Consider the following 20,327-nt stretch of genomic DNA (forward strand, 5'->3'; position numbering starts at 1 on the left):
TCAAATACTGCCTGACCCAGTCTTCAAGTGGTGCCTCCCCTGCCCTTCCGCTGCTGCAGGCTCCTCTGCCTGCAGTCTCAGCTCCCGGGCTCCCCAGCGGCTCTGCGGCGCCCTAGGTGAGCGGCAGGTGTTCCTTCCCCAGGAGGCGGCTCCTTTCTGCAGCGTCAGCGGTGTCAGGGTGGCTGCTGGCCACATCCACCACCAGCCCCCTCCTCTGTGCAGCCCCCCAGGGCTTCCTCCCCCGCCTGAGTCTCCCAGCCCCTGCCTTCCAGCAGTTTCAGTCACTGTCGTTCCTTTGTGATACGCGAGTGTTTTTCTTTCCTTTTTTTTTTTTTTGCCAATTTCAAATATTTCACCCTGACAGGTCCTTGCAGGCGGGACTCTGCTGGGGCCATAAACATGATGGTCTCTCACAAGGGGGTGGTGCTGGCTGTTTCAGGGAGAAGCTGAGGCTTGGGCAGAGCTTTCCTGGAGGATGGAGGACGGGCTGGGGAGAAACTGGGAGGGGCTGTCAGGCCGGAGACAGGCCGCCTGTGGGGAGAGGGGAGGGCTGGGAGAAAGGCTTAGGCAGTGGGTTGAACGACCATTTCACAGGGGTCGCCTAAGACCATCGGAAAACACACATATAATTACATATTGTTTTTGTGATTAATCACTATGCTTTAATTATGTTCAATTTGTAACAGTGAAATTGGGGGTCAGCACATGAGGAACTGTATTAAAGGGTCACGGCGTTAGGAAGGTTGAAAACCACTGGCTTAGAGTGTGTTCCCTTCTCAGAAAGTTCCAGCAGAGCGAGCTGCGGGATTCTCCCAGAGGAGGGCCAGGGCAGGGGAGCGGGCAGAGCGGAGCCCTTTGACCACAGGGAGGTGGCAGCTTGTGTGGAGGCAGAACCACCGCCTCCTGAGTGACAGGTCCCTCCTGTGACTGTGCGGGCGGCTGGGGACCTGCGGGACCAGCCCTTCACTCACCAACGACTTCCTTTCCAGGCTCGGGAGGAACCGCCTCGCTTCCAGTTCTTGCCCAGACGCTCTGAGCACGTTTAGAGTCATTTCTTAAGAAATGAAAAGCCGGAGAAGGTGCGAAATCGCCCGAGGGCCTGGGTCCCGGCTCCCCGGGTCCCTTGAAGGTCAGGGAGCAGCGGTCTTCTCTCCTGGGTCACTGACTGGCTCGGCCCGTCCCCGAGTCCCTGGGAGGCGGTGAGGTCACCCTGGAGAGACTGGGAAGTCTGTCCTCCACGCTTTCTCCTTGAAGTAAACTTTAAAAATAAATAAAAAGCACGAATTTTTATAACAAACACACAGCAGTCTATTTTCTTTCAATGGATCCTATTTGAGAAAGCCTGGGAGCTGCTGGCAGAAGCTACAGTGACTGTGACATGAATGTGCGAACGTTTCCTCCTGACGCCCCAGCTCTGCAGCGTGTCATCCTCATGCAGCTCCCAGTTGCTGGCCAGGTGCCTCTGTCAGTGAGGAGACAGTGTCCACAGCTCGAGGGCAACCTGTGGCTGGTCACGGGGTTTTCTGTATCTTCCAGTGAAGTGTCCTGACAAGTCTTCCACAGCCTCTTTTTAAAAATGTGTTTTTATTGATTTCAGAGAAGAGGGGAGAGGAAGATAGAAACATCAGTGATGGGAGAGAATCATGGATTGGTGCCTCCTGCACGCCCCCCACTAGGCATTGAGCCCCAAACCCAGGCTTGTGCCTTTGACTGGAATCAAACTCAGGACCCTTCAGTCCTCTTCAGTCCCCAGGCCAATGCTCTATCCACTGAGCCACACTGGTGAGGGCCTTTCACAGTCTCTTCACCAGCTTCTTACCCACAATTCTCTTACCTTCTGAATGTCAGTATTCCGGGTTCTGTGTGGGTTGGGGGGGCATCAGGTCATCATTAGGGATTTGGGTGAGCGAGTGCATGACAGCAAGGAAATACCATTTGGGAGAAGTTCTTTCAACTCGCACCACCTCAGCTGTATTTCATTTAGTTCAATATATTATTCCCCTTGGCTCCCTCTGACCCTGGGCTACCGAGAGGCGCTGCTGTGACCGGGTGAGCTCAGTGCGCGGTGGCCCTTCTGTTGCTTCCTGTGCTCGCTGCTCTGTTTCCAGGCAGTTTGGCAGCACACTGGCGGCCTTGGTCCTTTCAGGTGGGCGCAGGCTCATTCACGGCACAGACATGTGTTCTGTGGCCTGGAAACACGCGTGTCCTGTGTTGTGTACAGTGCTCTGTAAATGTGGGTCGGGTGGGCTTGGCTGGTGGTATTTTTGAGTTGTGTATTTTGTTGGTTTTTGTCTAGTGGTGTGAACTGAGTGATGTGGAAGTCTCCACATGTAATTGTAAATTTGTTTATTTCTCTCAGTTCTTTTAGGTTTCACCTCAGGAATATAGGTCTGTTTCTTGGTGCATGCACAGTTCAGATTGCCATGTCGTTTTATTAAAAAATTGATTAATTATTATACAATATCTTTTTCATTTGCTGGTAATTTTCTCTGGTCAACTTTATCTGATATTAATATATTTATGTCTGCTTTCCTTCGAGTAATGTTTACATCATATATTGTCGTAGTTCCTATCTGTCTTAGTTCCAACACCCGACAGGTTATATAATTTTAAAATTGTATTATATGTAGTTCTAAAATTTCTATTAGTTCTTATATATTCTGGTGTTTTTTACAGAAATTTGAATGCTTTATACTTTTTAGTAGCTTCAAACATGTTTATAATTGCTTATTTAAGTACTTTCATAATGGAAGCCTTAAAATCTTTGTCAGATAATCCTGATATCGCCGATATTTCTTTGTTGACTTTTTTTTTTTTTTTAATTTAGACTGAGGGCTTTCTGTTTCTTGGCACAATGAGCGATATTTATTTGAAACTTGGACATGCGGGTGTTGTGCTATGAGACTCGGGCTTATTTAACTCCTCCCGCTGCAGCTGGCAGACTGACACCCTCCAGGGAATTTCAAGTCTCCTCCCAGCTTTCCTTGGCGCTGGAGGGAGCAGGTTCCTTCCCATGGACAGGCGCCTCCCTCGCCCTCCACCATTGGGGTTAGAAACCCGGCTCAGCTCTCTGGCCCGGCCCGCAGAAGGGTCAGAGGATTCGTTATTCCTGTTGCGGTGGAGCTACAATCTCCCACGCCCGGTGCGTCATGGTGGCCCAGGCCAGGGTGTTTGGATGAAGCAGGGTAGTTATTACCTAAAAGATTTCTGTCTTTGTGAGATACCACTTTCCTAGCTTTTTGGATAGAGAAAGCGGCTTCTTTGAAGGGCATTTTTGTCTGTACTTGTTTGTGTTTCTGGGTTACAAGCTTCTTCGGGACCAAGTCTGTGTCAGACAACACGCAGACAGAAACCCCAGGCAGAGGCTCGCAAGCACATTCCAACAGGCACTGGCGCATGAGGACACACTCCCAACACCCTCACTCGCAAGTAGCTGTGAGAGGAAACCCCAGCCACTCCTCACCTTCTCATGTTTTGGGTTGGAGATCTCTCATTAATTACTGATTCTCTCCACCTTTCAGAGCCTCTCTATGTTTGTTTTATACATACAATAGCCAAGGATTTTAGTAATGTGACGGGGAATAATAACTTTACACTCTGACTAACCATGAAATCGAACTAGAATAAAATGTACTAACGAACTTACACAAAGGACCTCTGCACTAATGTTTCCTTATGAGCATCCCGCAGGCACCAGCAGCTTCAGGCTGTACAAGGAATGGCGTTGGCCACATGATGCTGGCTTACACAGGTTGCCAACCACAGGAATGTGGCTCGCACTGACCAGCTCCAGGTGCTGACATTGAAGATCGGTATCAGGACCAGCAAGGACACTCAGCGTGTCCACAGCCCCTCCGCCAGGTCTCCCTGTTCCTCTTGCCTTCTCCCTCCCTATAAAAACCCTGCACGAACGGGACAGTAGAGTGGTCTTTGGGATGGGAGTCTACCATCTTCTCAGGCAGCTGGCACTTGAATAAACCATTTTCCTCACACCAGCCCCTGCTTCTTGGGACCGGCTTTCAAAGTGGCCAGCAGCTGAACCTGGTTTGCAATCAGGATTTGGCGAGCAGCCCCAGAGGCGCGCTCAGCTGCTTGTGGCCCTCTGACTCTGTGCCAGGAACTCACAGGGACTTCCCAGAGCTGTGGAGGGGTCTTTTAAATCTCAGGGACTCTTCCTGTCCCTCTCACCGCATCAGCGCCCTATAAATGATTTGCTGGTGAAAGTAAATGGTCTTTGGGTGGTCAGCTGGCTCCAAGACTGAGCAAGTCCAGCTGGCATACACCAAAAGCCCTCTCACTGCCGCCTGGGCTGGCTGCTGTCTGGACTCAGCAACGAGGCATTTCCGGGTTGGTTAGCAGGGAACAGAGCTCGGAGGCTTTAATCCAGGTTTTCCCACGGGAGGATTTTGGGTTTGTTTTGAGAGCCCCTTCTGTCTGGAATGCCTCTTTGGTTACAGTTGCTCTTCGCTTGCTTTCTTATATTTGGGGGACTTGCTTTGATGGCTGCTGTCTTTGTGGCATTTGGGCCTCGTAAAGGTCACTCATGGCATCGATTGCTGTGAGGTGAGTCTAAGGCAGGTGTCTCGGTCCCTCCTCCCAGCCCCTACGGCCCTGACGATCCCCCCACGCTGCCCTGAGCAGGTCCCGCAGCCAGTGCCATCCCCATGATGGCTCAGAGGAGGCCCCTGCTCACTTGGTAAGTTTGAGACCAAGTTGGGTCCTCCAGCCAAGTTGGGGAAGTGCCTGTCCTCCATGAAGGAACTTGATGTGGGGTGGGGTCCCTCCACCAGCTGGAGTGAACCCCTCTGCTCAGCTTGGAACAGGCGTTGCTGTGCAGGGTCCCTGCGCCGGGCGGGCGAGGTGCTCGCTGCTGGGGAGCTCAGTCCCAGGAGCGCCCACCGCACTGGCTCAGTGAGCACCCGGGGCTCCCGAAGACAAGCTGCAAACCTGGGGTTGCATAGTCCCGCTGCTGTCTGGGGGGCTGTGCCCCGGACTGAAGACCCAGCAAACTGCCCTGGGGGTGAACTCCGCGGTGCCGGGAACCCTGCGCTTCCCTTGTGGTCTCATTAGACCCCCAGGCTCCCAGGGCCCTGCCCTCCATCCCTACTGCGGGGCTGGGGGCAGGGACAGCCCTGGGCAGCTGTGTGGGCGGAGGGTTACGCCCAGGCCCAGGCCCACACACTGGAGGCCACTAGCTCCTCCGAGCTTAAGGCCAGGTCTGGGTTCTTGGGGCGCCTGGGTGTGTGATCAAAGCTACAGAGTTGGAGGGGGGGCGGGGGTCAGTGGTTGAATGGAGAGCCCGTGGATAGTCAGGCGCTGTAGGAATGCCTCCTCACTTTCCCTCATTGTCAGCCGTGCTCTCAAAGCCTCTCTTCCCCTCCTCCCTCCAATGTGCGCTTCCAGATGGGAAATTGCCAACCATCATAAACCAGTAAAGAGAAAACACACGGAGCTCGGGCCACTGCTGCCCAAGCCACTCTGTCCTGCGAGGGAGCCCCAAGCCGCACTGCGCAGAGCCAACCCGGGAGAATGGGACTCCGGGCACTGCCTGCCTGGCTGGGGCACAGGCTGCTGCCTGCCAGCTCCCTGCCCTCAGCCGGGGGACGGAGAAGCACCCACTGTGCTGTGCAAGCTCTTGGGGCAGCACTGCACACAGTCTCTGCCCCCATGAGAACCGCCCTCTGCCTTGCTGGGTGGCTAGACTGTGTTTCAAAATTGAATCCCCGCAGTGGCCACAGAACTGACACCCAACCGTCTCAGTCCGTGGAAAAGGCCGTGGAAACAAAGCATCTACATTATAAAAGGTCAGGGGCTGTCATGACCTAAACGACCAGAGGGAGGACAGGTCACCAGGAAGTGCATGGAGCACCTCTCGATCCCTCCCCAACACCCACAGGCTCCTGTCACAGCAAGGCTGTAGGCCGGTGGGTTGGTGGGGCGAGGGCGGGGGGGCGGGGGGCGTAGTGGAGGTGGGGTGGGGGTGGGAGGGGTCAGGCAGACGCTGTGAGGCTGCAGATCAGGCCCGGAGATGCTGACTGGCATAGAAACCAACCAATCAGAACCTAATCTGGGTGAACTGCGAAGACAGAACCTAAGGTGTGGGCTGAGGAGGGGTTTTAAGGGCAACAACTCTTTGGTGTAAGGTGCAAGAAAGCGGTTCAATTTTTTAATGACCGGTTTGGCAGTATAGTGCATATGGCTGGCTATCAGTCCAGATATAGGGATTATGTATTTTTGTCTGCCAAGAGCATCTCCACCTGCTGAAAAGGCTCCCCCCCCCCCCGCCCCATTTAAGCAATCCTATCCTATATAATCTAGCTATATTAATAAAAGGGTAATATGCTAATTAGCCCTGTCGACTGGCCATCTTCTGGACAAAGCCATGGTGGTGGGGGCCAAGGCAGAGGCAGTTAGGGGTGATCAGGCTGGCAGGGGAGGGCAGTTGGGAGTGAGATCAGGACAGCAGGGGAGGGCAGTTGGGTGGGACCAGACTTGCAGGGGAGGGCAGTTGGGGGCGATATCAGGCCAGCAGGGGAGGGCATTGGGGGTGACCGGTCCTGCAGAGGAGGGCAGTTAGGGGCGACCAGGCTGTCAGGGGAGGGTAGTTGGGGGCAACCAGGCTGTCAGGGGAGGGCAGTTGGGGGCCATCATGCCGGCAGGGGATTGGTTAGGGGGCAATCAGGCAGGCAGGCAGGTGAGCAGTTAGGAGCCAGCAGTCCCGGATTGTGAGAGGGATGTTCGACAGCCGATTGAAGTGTTATGTTTTCTTGACATAGTTTATCATTATAAAGTGTCCCTCTTTGTCTCTTATTATCTTTCTTACCTTGAAATCTGTATGTTTGGGAATGTCTTTATTTCTCCTTTATATTTAAAGGATAATTTTACCAGATTTATTATTCGTGACTGGTAATTTTTCACTTTCAGATGAATATTTTGTTCCACTCTCTTCTGGATTCCACTCTCTTTTGTTCCGTTTTCTTCTGCTGAGAAGTCCGATGGCATTCTGATGGGTTTTCCTTTGGAGGTCACTTCCTTCTTTTCCCTGGCTGCTTTGAGAATTATTTCTTTGCCATTACTTTTTGACAACTTCAATACCCAGAGGGACTCTTTGGATTGAGGTAACTAGGTGTTCTGTTTGGATTCGAGGACATAGTTCTTTCCATAGATTTTGGAAGTTCTCATCCACTGTTTTAATAGACTCTCCATTCAATGCTCCCTCTCTTTCTCCTCCTATGCAATGCCTATAATTCCAATATTGCTTTTTCTGATGGTGTTAGATAGGTCTCATAGAGCTCTTTCATCTTTCTTTATTCTCAGGTCTCTCTCTTCTTCTCTCTGTATTATTTCTTGATTCCTATCTTTAATATCACTAGTTCTTTCCTGTATCTCATTGTTTCTGTTTTCTATACTCAGTACTTGACTCTTTTTTTTATTGTTTAAAGTATTACATATGTCTCCTTTTCCCCCCATCAACCCCTTCCCAGTCACTCCCACCCCCCAGGACAAGCCCCACTGCCCCAGTGTCCATTGGTTATGCTAATATGCAAGCATACAAGTCCTTTGATTGACCTCTTATCCCTCCCCAACCCCCACCTTCCCTCTGAGGTTTGATGGTCTGTTCCCTGTCTCCGGATCTATTTTTGTTCACCAGTTTATGTTATTCATTATATTCCACTAATGAGTGAGATCATGTGATATCTATCTTCCTCTGACTGGCTTATTTCACTTAGCATAATGCTCTTCAGGTCCATCCATATTGTTGCAAATGGTAAAAGTTCCTTCTTTTCTATAGTAGCATAGTATTCCATTGTGTAGATGTACCAGTTTTCTAATCCAATCATTTGCTGATGGGCACTTAGGCTGTTTCCAAATCTTAGCTATTGTAAATTGTTCTGCTATGAACATAGGGGTACATATGTCCTTTCTGATTGGTGTTTCCGTTTTCTTGGGATATATTCCTTGAAGTGGGATTACTGGGTCAAATGGTAGTTCTACTTTTAATTTTTTCAGGAAACTCCATATTGTTTTTCACAGTGGCTGCACCAGTCTGCATTCTCACCAGCAGTGCACGAGGGTACCTTTTTCTCCACATTCTCACGAGCCCTTGTCGTTTGTTGATTTATTGATGATAGCCATTCTGACAGGTGTGAGGTGGGACCTCATTGTTGTTTTGATTTGTACCTCTCAGATGATTAGTGACTTTGTGTGTGTTTTCATATGTCTCTTGGCCTTCTGAATGTCCTCTTTCGAAAAGTGTCTATTTGGGTCCTTTGCCATTTTTTTTTGGTTGGATTGTTTATCTTCCTTTTGTTAAGTTGTATGAGTTCCCTATAAATGTTGGAGATTAAACCCTTATTGCAGATAACATTGGCAAATATGTTCTCCCATGCAGTGGGCTTTCTTGTTGTTTTGTTGGTGGTTTCCTTTGCTGTGCAGAAGCTTATTTTGATGTAGTCCCATTTGTGGATTTTATCCTTAGTCTCCATTGCCCTAGGAGTTGTGTTGGTAAAGATATGGCTATGACATATGTCTGATATTTTGCTGCCTATGGGTTCTTCTAAGATTTTTATTGTTTCCAATCTTACATTTAAGTCCTTTATCCATTTTTTTGAAAATTTAATTTTGTTTTATTTCTTAAAATATTACAAAGAGTATTACACATGTCCCCCCCCCCCACCCTTGACATTCCCCCGGCCTTGTGTCCATTGGTTATTCTTATATGCATGCATACAAATCCTTCGGTTGATCTCTTACCCCCTCCTCCAACCCTCCCCAGGCTTCCCACTGTAGTTTGACAGTCTGTTCAATGCCACTCTGCCTTTGTATCTATTTTTGTTCATCAGTTTATAATGGTCTTTATTATCCGTAAATGAGTGAGATCCTATGGTATTTTTCTCGGCTTCCCAGGGGCTGTCACAGCCTCACAGGGGCCGTCCCAGCCTCACAGGGGCCGTCTCAACCTCACCGGGGCCGTCTCAGCCTCACCGGGGCCGTCTCAGCCTCACCGGGGCTGTCCCAGCCTCACAGGGGCCGTCACAGCCTCACAGGGGCCATCTCAACCTCACCGGGGCCGTCTAAACCTCACTGGGGCTGTCTCAGCCTCACCGGGGCCGTCCCAGCCTCACAGGGGCCGTCACAGCCTCACCAGGGCCGTCCCAGCCTCACAGGGGTCGTTCCAGCCTCACAGGGGCCATCACAGCCTCATGGGGGCCGTCTCAGCAACATGAAGTTTGGCATTCTTTTGTTGGGTGGCTCCTTGCTGGACAAAATCTCCAGGCATTCTTGGTGGCTGAATATCTGGTGTGCTTGCCTGGATTTCATTTTCTACTAAGTGCACAGACTGTTTGTCTCCTGTCTCCCAGTGTCCCATGTGAGACTGGATCTGGTGGACCTGCCTGTGCGTTTGCTGGTATAGCGGTTCCAGGTCGCCGGCCCAGCCGGGTCCAGCTCCGACTTCCTCTGAACCTGATTCTGCTTCTTGAGTGTGTCCCTTATGTATGCAAGGAGTTGAAATCTGCAATTTGTTGGGTTGGGCTGCAAAAGCGCAGGTGGTTCCTATTGTGCCACTGGCACAGCTTGGGCGGGAATGTAAATTGAGTAGGGCAGGGTCTCCAGGAGTCACCAGGGCGGAGCGAAGGGCAATGGCATCTCTGAGACTCCTCGCCTCTCCGGGACTCCCTCCGCATCTCCGCGTCCCCGAGTGCCGGCGAGCAGTTCCTCGAGAAAGCCTCCCTCGCTCTCCAACCCGCTGCAAGGCCATCCCGCCTCTCCACATAGGGGTCTGGGACCTCAGAGTCCCACCCCAAACAAGCTCAGTGGATTCGAGAGTCTGTAATCCCTTCCGATTGAAAAAAACCACGCATCCAGTTGCAGCTTGCCTGGCGCATGACTCTGTACCTCTGTTCATAGAGCCTCTGCATATCCTACTCAGTTTCAATGCTCTTCTTTCTTTCCTTCCAGTTGTAGAGCTTCCACTGGGCCAGCCTTCCCATGGTTCTGAATGACAGCTGTTTGTCTTATAGTTGGTAGTTTTGATGCTGTTGTGGGAGGCAGCACACACAGGTCCGTACCGTACGCCGCCATCTTGGTTCTCCTTTATCCATTTTGAGTTTATTTGTGTGTATGGTGTGAATTAGTGGTCTATTTTCATTTTTTTTTTTACATGTATCTGTCCAATTTTCCCAACACCATTTATTGAAGAGACTGTCTTGACTCTATTGTATGCTCTTGCTTTCTCTGTCAAATATTAACAGCATAATGGCTTGGGTCAATTTCTGGGTTCTCTGTTCTGTTCCATTGGTCTATATGACTGTTCTTGTGCCAGTACCAGGGATTTTTGAGAACAGTGGCTTTGTAATACAGCTTGATATCTGGTATTGTGATCCCTTCAACTTTCTTCTTCTTTCTCAGGATTGCTGTGGCTATTCAAGGTCTTTTTTTATTCCATATGAATATTTGGAGCATTTGTTCTAGGTCTGTGAAATATGCCATTGGTATTGTATTGTGGCTTGCATTGAATCTATAAATTGCTTTGAGTAATGTGGATATTTTAATGATGTTGATTCTACTAATCCATGAACACAGTATATTCTTCCATTTGTATATTCTTCCACAGTATATTCTCTCTCTCTCTTTTTCAATGTCCTATAGTTTTCCAAGTACAGGTATTTTACCTCCTTAGTTAAGTTTATTCCTAGGTATCTTAATTTTTTTTGGTGCAATGGTAAATGGGATTGTGTTTTTAGTTTCTCTTTCTGTGAGTCCATTATTGGTGTATAAAAAGCCATAGATTTCTAGGTGTTAATTTTGTATCCTGCTGCATTGCCGAATTCATTTATGAAGTCTAGAACTTATTTGATGGAGTTTTTAGGGATTTCTATGTACAATATCATGTCATCTGAGAATAATGACAGTTTTACTTCTTCTTTACCAATTTGAATGCCTTTTATTTCTTCTTCTTGTCTAATCACTGTGGCTCAGTAGTTCACTGTTAATCTCCTTAATTGCATGCTTCATGTCCAGGATTTTTGATTGGTTCTTTTTAAAGTTTCAATTTCCTTGTTTTGTTCATTGATTTGTTTCTTAAGTGCACTGAATTGCCTGTCTGTATGTTCTCACATCTCACTGAGTATTTTCAGAACTGCAATCTTAAATCTCTGTCATTTATATCCCATATTTCCATGTGTCCCACCCTGGTCACTGGATGTTTTTGTTACTGCGGTTCTTCATGGTGTTTGCTGTCCTCGTTTCCTTATGCACTTATTTCTGAAGAGCTCTTTCTGCTGTTTCCCAGGAGATGCATTGAATTGCAAGATTTTTACCTCTGTGGTCTCCCAGTGCTGAACCAACTCAGCTTCCATAAAAGTACAGCTGTGCTGCCTGGGTGTGGGGTTTGTTTTGCCCTCACCTTAATGGCGACACTTGACCTCGATGGGGTCCCTCTTGGCACGCCTCTTGGGGATCAGTCACAGAGGAAAACAGGATTCTGCTGCAGCAGCTCTTGGTTTACAGATCACATGCTCCTGAGCCGACTCCCAGGGCAATGGGAGGGAGTTTTGGGAGCTCGGGCAGCAGTAGGGCTCTGTGGTTCCGTTTCTTTGTCTGAGACCCACCGCCCAGCCTGACAGTGTGAGCTGCATGTGAGAACCCCGTGCTCTGCCGGGCGTCTGCCCACTCAGACACTGTCACTCTCTCGCTGCTTGCAGCTCGCCCTGCTGGGATGTTCACCACCACCACCACCACCATCTCCACCACCACCACCAAGGGAATTTGCTGCTACTGCCAGTTTCCTCCCCTCTCCCAGCCCCCCACTAGCTCCCTGCAGGTCTGTGGGCCACCTGTGCTTTTCTCTTTTCTCATCTCCTCATTCATTCCCAGGAGCCCACCTTTAGACATTTCAGTGTGCAGGTCTCTCAGGCATGCCTCTGTGTTGAGCAGGGATTTCTTTATTGAATTAGATACTGTTAACTTGTTGATATTTCAGGGTGGGGGGGAAAACATTCACCCTTACACCACCATTCCACCGAGGTCACTCCAAAAAGAAGATATTAAAACAAACGCTCTTATTCACCCCCACAGCGGATCCCACTTTTTTATTTTTTCGTTCATTAAAATTTGTTACATTTACTAAACTGTCATGTTTGATTCCCAATTCATGTTATGACGCCTTCATCTTTCATTTCCAGAAATTTCTAGGGAACTGACAGACCTAAGGCAAGTGCCCTGACTGAGTTATAAAATGATGGGATCAGAGATATACACATTGCCCTCCTTAACTGTCCCAGATTTCTCCTTCGCTGGATAGAGCCCCGTGCATTACAATGCTGACACAGCCATGAGGTCAGCAACATGCACATACTGAGAACATGGGTCTGCAAGCGTCAGGGTGGCTCCTTTCCAGCAAAGGATTTGCTGCCTGTGGCTCTCAGAGCCGCCTTTCCCTTGGCTTCCTGTTCTGCAGGAAGGACTGTCTTCACAAGGCAGCCTGTTGGCTGAGGGCAGGGCCTTACAATGAGCACGTTTTCAGGGAGCACAGGAAATCAGAGGAAACACGACCTCCTGTGGCCACAGAAGGCCATAGCAACAGGCGGAGAAGGGGGAAGGTGGGGGGGGGGGCGGCATCGTGCAGACAGGGCACAGGAGTTGCGGCTATGTTGTTTTTGGTTCACAAAGACCTGAGACTGGATTACAGGGGTTCCCTGTGGTCAGATTCCATTAGTCTCTTAGCTCCTGAGCTCTGGCGTCAGCCTCCCATTGACAATTCTATTGATGGTCCAGGAAGAATCTGCCCAGAACATAAAGTGTCTGCCTGTGGGAGGTCACCAGGCTGAGGACAAGCAGTGAGAGACGTTCCAGCCCCTCGAAGCAGAGATGCTGGGAGAGCCTTCCGGTCGCAGCGTGGTCACAGGTTGGGCGCAGGAGTGACCACAGAGTGCAGGGAGCAGCTGGAGGGGAAAGGCTGTCTTCACACTTCACTGACGTGGAACATCACCGAGGTCTCCCCAGGTCAGGCCCTAATATGCAGCCCATTTGGTGACAAGACCTCAGAGAGTCTTGGGAAGCATTTCTGCCGGACGTGAAGCCGCAGGTTCCATCTTGGATGGCTGCGAGCAGACCTTCCAGGTCCCAGTTTCTACGGCTGCTGCTTGGCTGCTGTTGTTGCCAGGCCATCGCTCATCTTTGTGCTGCTGCCTCCTCTCTGGCACATGCTCTCGCTCCTGAGCCCGGGAAGCAACCGCCGTCGGAGTCAGCACAGCCTGGAAGCAAGACACAAAAATACAAGTGAAAGTGGGAAGCAGGGCTTGGTGCTCCCTCTCCCCTTGTCCACAGTTCAGTTCACTTGAGAGGTCAGAACACACAGAGCAGAGACGCAGGAAAAGGGGAAATGAGATGGGATTTCAAAAAGGAGAGACAATGGTGTGAGAGCCCCAGATCTGAATATACTCTGAGAAGCAAGCGCTGAGGCCACCTGTGTGAGGTTGGGGTGAGAAAACAGTAAAAAGATGAGCTGGAGACTCATTTCCCCGTCCTCGCTCCATGTAAGAATTTTAAGACAGTAACAGTCAGTCCATACTTGGTACTGATTGGGGGCACCAGAGGCGGCCTCACATTTGGGTGGACCTTTGGTTTGCGGTCCGTGCTGTGCAGTTTCATCCATAAGCTGTAAGCAGGAGCGTCTGCTGTAGGCGACATGGCGACCAGAACCAGGACCTGCATCCCCAGAGGGTGTGTATTTCGTGGGCTCAGAGGCTGCTGAGCGCACAGCAGTGCTGCGGAGTCAGGACCACACCATTGTCCCCAGTGCTCCTGCCTCTCTAGGCAGCAGGTCTGGGCGTTGGTTCCTGGGTCACAGCCCATGACAGAGGCTGGTGAGCAGGGACAGCTGCAGGGCCCCTGCAGAGGTCAGGGCCCACCCTGCAGGAGGGCGGAGCTGGGCAGAGCTGCATGAGCATGCGCATCGGGGAGAGCCACCTGGGTCATGTGGGAGGTCACAAGGCAAGGGGACCGCAGGACACATGGAGACACCTACCCTTAGCCCTGGACTCAGCCAGAGCCCTGGGTGCTGTGAGGGCGCCTGTCCCATGGGAGCGGAGGCAGCCCATGCTCTCAGATTCTTGTTAAAGCTTTACTCTAGTGTGTCTGTGAGTGTCTGCTTACATCACTTAATAATTAAATAATTAGATTGACGCCCAGAGATCACCATGCATGTCGGTGGGAATTAGGAAATCAGCAGCGTGCCTGATAGCTCAACAACTGACCTCTCCAGTGCGGGAATTTGCCAGCAGGTTGCCCGCAGAACCAAACGGTCACATGTTGCCGTCCTTCTCTGTCTGTGGCCTGCCATATGCTACTGCACAATTAAACTTGCCGGGTTTTAAAGTCATGGGAAACAATTTTTGTAAAACTCTTAAAAATGGTGTGTGTGTGTGTGTGTGATGTGTCAGAGAGAGAGAGAGATGGTAAGATAGAGGTGATAAAAATAGAGCTAAATATAAAAGTAGGATCCATCCCATTGGTTGTGTTTCTTGGTGACCCTAAGTCATCCATAGCTCTTTTTTTTTTTTAGATTTTGTTTTATTGCTTAAAATATTACAAAGAGTATTACATTTGTCTCCTTCCCCCCCCCCCCCCCCGCCCTTGACCTTCCCCTGGCCTCCCCTACTCCCCAGTGCCTGTGTCCATTGGTTATGCTTATATGCATGCATACAAGTCATTTGGTTGATCTCTTACCCCCCACGAGCCCCACCTGGCCTCCAGGCCCCTCAGCCCTTGGCCCCACTCTGAGCTGGTGCTCCACCTGCACCCCGCCCCCTCCCTGGGACCAGATCTCTTGCTGAGCCTTTAGCTATCCTCCCCCCCCCCCCCCCCGAGCTTCCAAAGAGGCAGGAGGGCACCTCCTAGTGAGTGGGATTCCCTGGGTAGGTGGGAGAGGGTGCTCTCCCCAGTGGGAAAGAAAGGAGCCCCCTAGGGAGGGCAGAAGGGGCTGGATGGCCCGGGGCCTACTGTGGGGGGTCGCAGGGTTCTGTTAGCAGGTGGGGGTACCTCCCTCCGCAGCAGGGAAAGTGTTCAGTTCCCCTTGTTTCTGGGCGCTGGGTCCCCAGAGGAGCGCTGGGGCTTCCATCTGGTCAGACGGGGTCAGAGACACCCTCTAACCGAGGGGTGCCCTCTGCAAGTCAGGCGACACATTTTCCTGACTGGGGGTGCTGGTCTGGGGGGACCCACGAGAGCAGGCGGGGACACTCACCAGGGTGGGGAGTGGGGTGGGGGTTGGGGTTGGAGGGAGTATCAGGATGGCAGGAGGGGCTGGCGGTGCCTGCAACAGTCAGCACAGTCCCTGAGGGACAGCCCAGGGCCGGGGTGGGAGGTTGGGAAATTCCTCCGGAAAAAGACCCTGGGGCACCGGGTGCGGCCCCAGGCGTGGGGGCTGGGGGAGGGGGTGGAGAGGTAATCTCTGGGGCAGAAAGGTGACTGCACCGGTACTCCCCTGAGCCAAACCGGCCAGGGCCTCCCACTCACTAACCAGGCCCAAGGCCGCTTAGCCTTCCAGTCAGGCAATGGGGAGCACTCAGAGTGGTATCCCCGAATGTGGTGGGAGCGGCACCTGGGAGCTCCAAAAAACACAGCCCGGCCTCCAGGCCCCTCTGCCCTGGACCCCCACCTGAGCTCACGCCCCACGCCCCCGTTCCCCTCCCACTGTGCACTCTCCAATGGGGCAACCCCAGGCTCCTGCCATGCATCCCGTGTTCCAGTGGAGCCGCCATCATCCTGGGCCATGGCCCCGGCGTCCACAACTGTGATGAGGTGAGAGTTTTGCCCATCAGAGCAAATGGCCAAGGGGTGAGAGTGTTTACCTAGAGGACACAGGTAAAGGATTTACATGCTGTGGGCAACCAAGAGTTCCAATTCTAGCTCAGCCTGAAAGGGCGAGGGCTACGCCCTCCATCTTGCCCCGAATCCTCCATTTTTGGGCAGCAGCCATGTGCTCAGCAAGGAGCTTCTTCCCGGAAGCCCAAACCTCTGCTAGCTATGCCTAGGATTTCTTTAAACTAACCAATGATAATCAAGGGAAGTGCGCGCCATAGATACGACCACATCCTGTGTAACAAGACACCGACTTGTGCCTGGCCAATCGGCAGGGCCCACAGTCTTCTCTCCTCCCCTTACTCCAACCCCCCTATAAAACCCCTCTACCCACAAAGCTCTCTCTCTCTCTCGCATCCTGCCGCTGCGTCGGTAAGGAGGGTAGAGGAGCCAAGCCCGGGCTTGAATAAAGACTCTTTGCTTTTGCATCGGACACGGCTGGCTCCCTGATGGTCTTTTGGGGATCCTGAAATCTGGGCATAACATTTGGGGGCTCGTCCGGGATCCCCAAGACCCTTGAGGGACCCCCGATCCAGAGAGTCTGACTGGCCGCGGTAGGTGTCTGTGTGTTTGTGTGTTCTGTCCTGTGTGAGCTCATCTCTATAATTCTGGTAGTGCCCAAAGCGGTCTAGGTGGACACACTGGAGGACCACGGGCTGGGGGAATCAGAAGATGTTCCCCTCCCCCTCTGGAGGGATGTGGAATCCCCTCACTTCAGGAGGGACGTGTATTCCCCTCGAGGATCTGAGACAAGGCGGGTCGCTCCCACTGGTTGGCTTACGGCCAACATCTAGCTTTCGGTTTTGCTTCTGCGGAGTCAGAAGGTTGTTTTGGTTTTGCTTCCATGGAGTTGGAAGACTGCACTTTGGGGCCCTTTTGGTTGTCTGTTTTTGTGTTTTTCTGTTTTATTCTGTGGACTTACTGGACAGACATTATGGGACAGACTCAAACTACTCCTTTAAGTATTATGATTGATCATTTCAAAGAGATTAGGGAAGGCTATAGAGCTCCCTCAGGAATTGGGAAATTGTTAGGAATTGGATGGATTGTTTAAACTCTGAATGAATGTCTGGTGAAAGTGTGTGAGTGTGGAGGGAGGGGGCCTGCTCTCTCCTCTCCTTTGTGTGGCTCCACAACTTCGGTCAGGCAGGCATCTGAGTGAGGATCTGTGAAAACAGGTCACCCCCTCCCTTGTCTGTCTCTCGTCACCAATCATCATGAGGTCGAGACAAAGTTTGTTTGTATAAAAACTTATGTCTAGGTATTTTGAAGTGAAATAATGCTGAAATATTGCTAGAGAACAGAATTGAATCTGTGGTTGATTATGTCTTGTATTTTTGAAGTTTATTCTTAAAAATGTTACTGATTAAGAAATGCTGAATATTTGACTTGCCAGCTAAAAGTTTAAGGTTCGGATTGAATTGGGAAAAATTATGTAATTGTGGTAACTAAATGCCTTTGCTTATTGGTCTGATTGAGAAGGGAGGATTGATTTTGTGACCTCAACTGAAGATTTTTGATGCAAGGACCAGTTTAAATTTAATTGATATTCTTTAAGATAATTATAAAATGTATAAACAGCTAATAAGATTTCTGTTTGTCTGCAATATAATGTTGGCCATCTATCTTTTAGGGATCTTGGTTTGCTCTGTCAAAAAACAGTGTAGAAAGCCACCATTTTGGACTGCATGACTTGGCAGCCGCCATGTCAGCCACATGGCTTGCCGCTCCCCTGGGGGCCGCCATCTTGAAACAGCAAAGGCCCTTCCCTCTGATTTAGTCAATCACGGAAGGAGTGTCTGCTCACTGAGGCAGGATGGGATTTCAGGGGTGGAGCTTTAAGGTGGAGCTTTACTACAGAAATGTGGATGGGGCAGGAAGTGTGCTTGCCTCGAGGATTTATTTAATACTATTTTAAAGCTAATCTCTTAAATCTAGAAAACCCTGCTTTCCTTAAACTAAGGGCAATTAAAGGTTATATGTTCCCTCCCTAAACAAAAGTTAAATAGCTTATGTCAAAGTCTTTAAAAGGGACAGATAGCAGTAATCCAATTTCTAAAGTGATGATTATTTCAGGTAGAAACTGTGGTTTCATACTGGTCTTTGAGGGCACATTTTTCCTTTGCCTGGGAGCGACAGCACGGCTATCCCAAGGCCAAAGGGCTCCAGTTAACGTGTTGGATCAGTGTTCTGGAGACCCAAAATTGTAATCTAGATAAAGTGCCTAAGTTTAACCTGGGTTACCCAAGGACTCTAGATAATGTGTTTACCCAAAACTGTAATTTGGATTGCATGCTGTCTCTGCTTCTGTAAATTGCTTTTTTTGAAAACTAAGTTCCTCATTCCAAACCTTGAAATGTAGTCAATACCTTTGTGATTTTTTGACTGCCTCTGTTCAAGGATTTGTTCTGTATCTCTGCACAATTGAAACTGATCTGTTGGTATTTTGTGCTGTAAATGTGGCATGCGCCTATATAAAAGTGTTTTTGTTTATTTCTGTTTTGTTTTGTTTTCTTCCGTGGTGATTCAAAGTTTTTAATGGGAAATGTTATCTGTCTTTATTGCTTAAATATGTGTCTTTGTTGTTTAAAATTGTTTAGCTAGTGAAATTTCTGTTTGTGTCTCTTAAAAATATGAATGTATTGCTAATCTGAGGGATGTTAATTATTTCTATTTGTTCATGTAAACGTGGAAGTCTGCAGAAAAAAAACCCCACACGCTTGATTTCTTTAAGGCTGAGTGCTCTGACCGATGGCAAAATGCCCCGAGCGGCCGCTGGGTTCTTTTTCCAAGGACGCTTGCTCTCTGTCAGAGGTGGAATCGGCCCGCCTAACTGGTAAACATTTCTGTCTGTTTGTTTGCTGGGGACTTTGATTTGCTCTGTGATATTTGTGTTGGGTTGGAATTTTGGAATTCTGGGGTAGATTTGAAAGGTATTTGTAGCTTTTCTAGCTCTGATTGGGACATTTAGGGGTGGGGCTCACAGTTCCTCAGGGCAGAGATTTTATGGGCCCTTCCCCCTGCCTGTGCTGAATTAAATCATACAGGCCAGTGTCATTTGGCTTGCTGGTTAAAGGAAGGCAACTGGCCCTGGAATCTGTAAAAATGGCTGGGAATAAAGCTGGTTAAATGTATTGAAAGAGTTCGATGCCTGATGCTGCTAGCAGAGGAGGGGCTGATATCCCTTTCTAGTGAACTCCCTTGAAAGAGGCCTGGTTGCTGCTCTGCCACAAAGGGAACTGGTAGAAAGGCAAGAAAGCAGAGCACTGTAACTAATAAACAGGGTTAACAAAAGGGCACTCTCCCTGGACCTGGAAGCCATCGGGACTTTGAAGTTCTCCAAGAGAGGAGGAATCTGACTCAGAGACTGGCTGAAGCCTCGTTGGGTTAAGAGAACCGGAGGCTGAATATTGAACTTGGAGACTGCAGTTTGCTGGGCAGAGATCCAAGCCCAGTTGTATAAGGGTTGAGCTACCTGTGTGCAGCAAAACAACTTTTTCCCATGCCAGAATGCATTTTGGGGAAATTGGACAGACTGTGTTTGTTGCTAGAAAGAACTGGCCACAGTGCACAGCCCTGACAGTGACCTGCGGAAAACTGTATAATAGACTCAGATGATGCCTGCATCTTCATGGACATGGCTCCAAAGAGACAAGGACAATTTTGCCTTATATAGGAGGGTCAGGAGTGGACTTTAGTCACCTCCTTAAGATGTTTGTATAGCCCTGCCGTATCTCATGTTTAGTAGCGGAGGATTTGGCTGCCTGAAGTGGCCATGATGCCAATATTATGTTTCATTGTATTAATATGTTATATTGACCTTTGATTCTCTTGCAGGTTTAAATATATGTTGGCTGTCCTGGAGGGGGACTGTGTGGGGTGAGCCCCAGGAGTGGAGGGTGTCTGGCTGCCAAGAGGGCAGGTGCCCAACTGGGCAGGGAAGAGTGCCCATCAGGTTTTGGTCTCTGTTGAGAGACAGTTGACGGTTGGCAGCCTGTATACTGTCTTGCGGGCCTGCGTGACCATGCCCATGTTGGGGGTGGTGCAAGCCTCAATTCTGGAAAACTGGAAAAGGCCTGTTTGAAATAGAAGGTCTAAGGCATGATTATGCATTTTTATTTATTTATTTATTTATTTTAATATATATTTTTATTGATTTCTTACAGAGAGGAAGGGAGAGGGATAGAGAGTTAGAAACATCGATGAGAGAGAAACATCGATCAGCTGCCTCCTGCACACTCCCCACTGGGTATGTGCCTGCAACCAAGGTACATGCCCTTGACTGGAATCGAACCCGGGACCCTTCAGTCTGCAGGCCGATGCCCTAGCCATTGAGCCAAACCTGTTAGGGCGATTATGCATTTTTAGAGGGCATAGAAAGAAGGTTTAAAGGCTGATTTGAAAGTATAAAATTTAGAAAGGTTGTGTCTTAGAGCAGATCGGTATGTTTTTCTCCTTATGTAATT

The 20,327-nt window shown here is 49.7% G+C and overlaps 1 long non-coding RNA gene across 1 annotated transcript in view; it reads left to right on the plus strand.

Annotated features, from left to right (window-relative positions):
* The window catches only part of LOC138995986 (uncharacterized), a 6,734-nt gene extending 5,437 nt beyond the window's left edge, over positions 1 to 1,297 (plus strand). The window contains exon 2 of the long non-coding RNA XR_011468711.1: positions 990 to 1,297. This is a non-coding gene — a long non-coding RNA (uncharacterized lncRNA). The remainder of the gene's footprint in view (positions 1 to 989) is intronic.
* The last annotated feature ends 19,030 nt before the right edge of the window (positions 1,298 to 20,327 follow it).

The sequence above is a fragment of the Myotis yumanensis genome, unplaced genomic scaffold (genome assembly GCF_028538775.1).
Source record: "Myotis yumanensis isolate MYYU_CA2020_CCGP unplaced genomic scaffold, mMyoYum1.0.hap1 SCAF_17, whole genome shotgun sequence".
NCBI lineage: Eukaryota > Metazoa > Chordata > Mammalia > Chiroptera > Vespertilionidae > Myotis > Myotis yumanensis.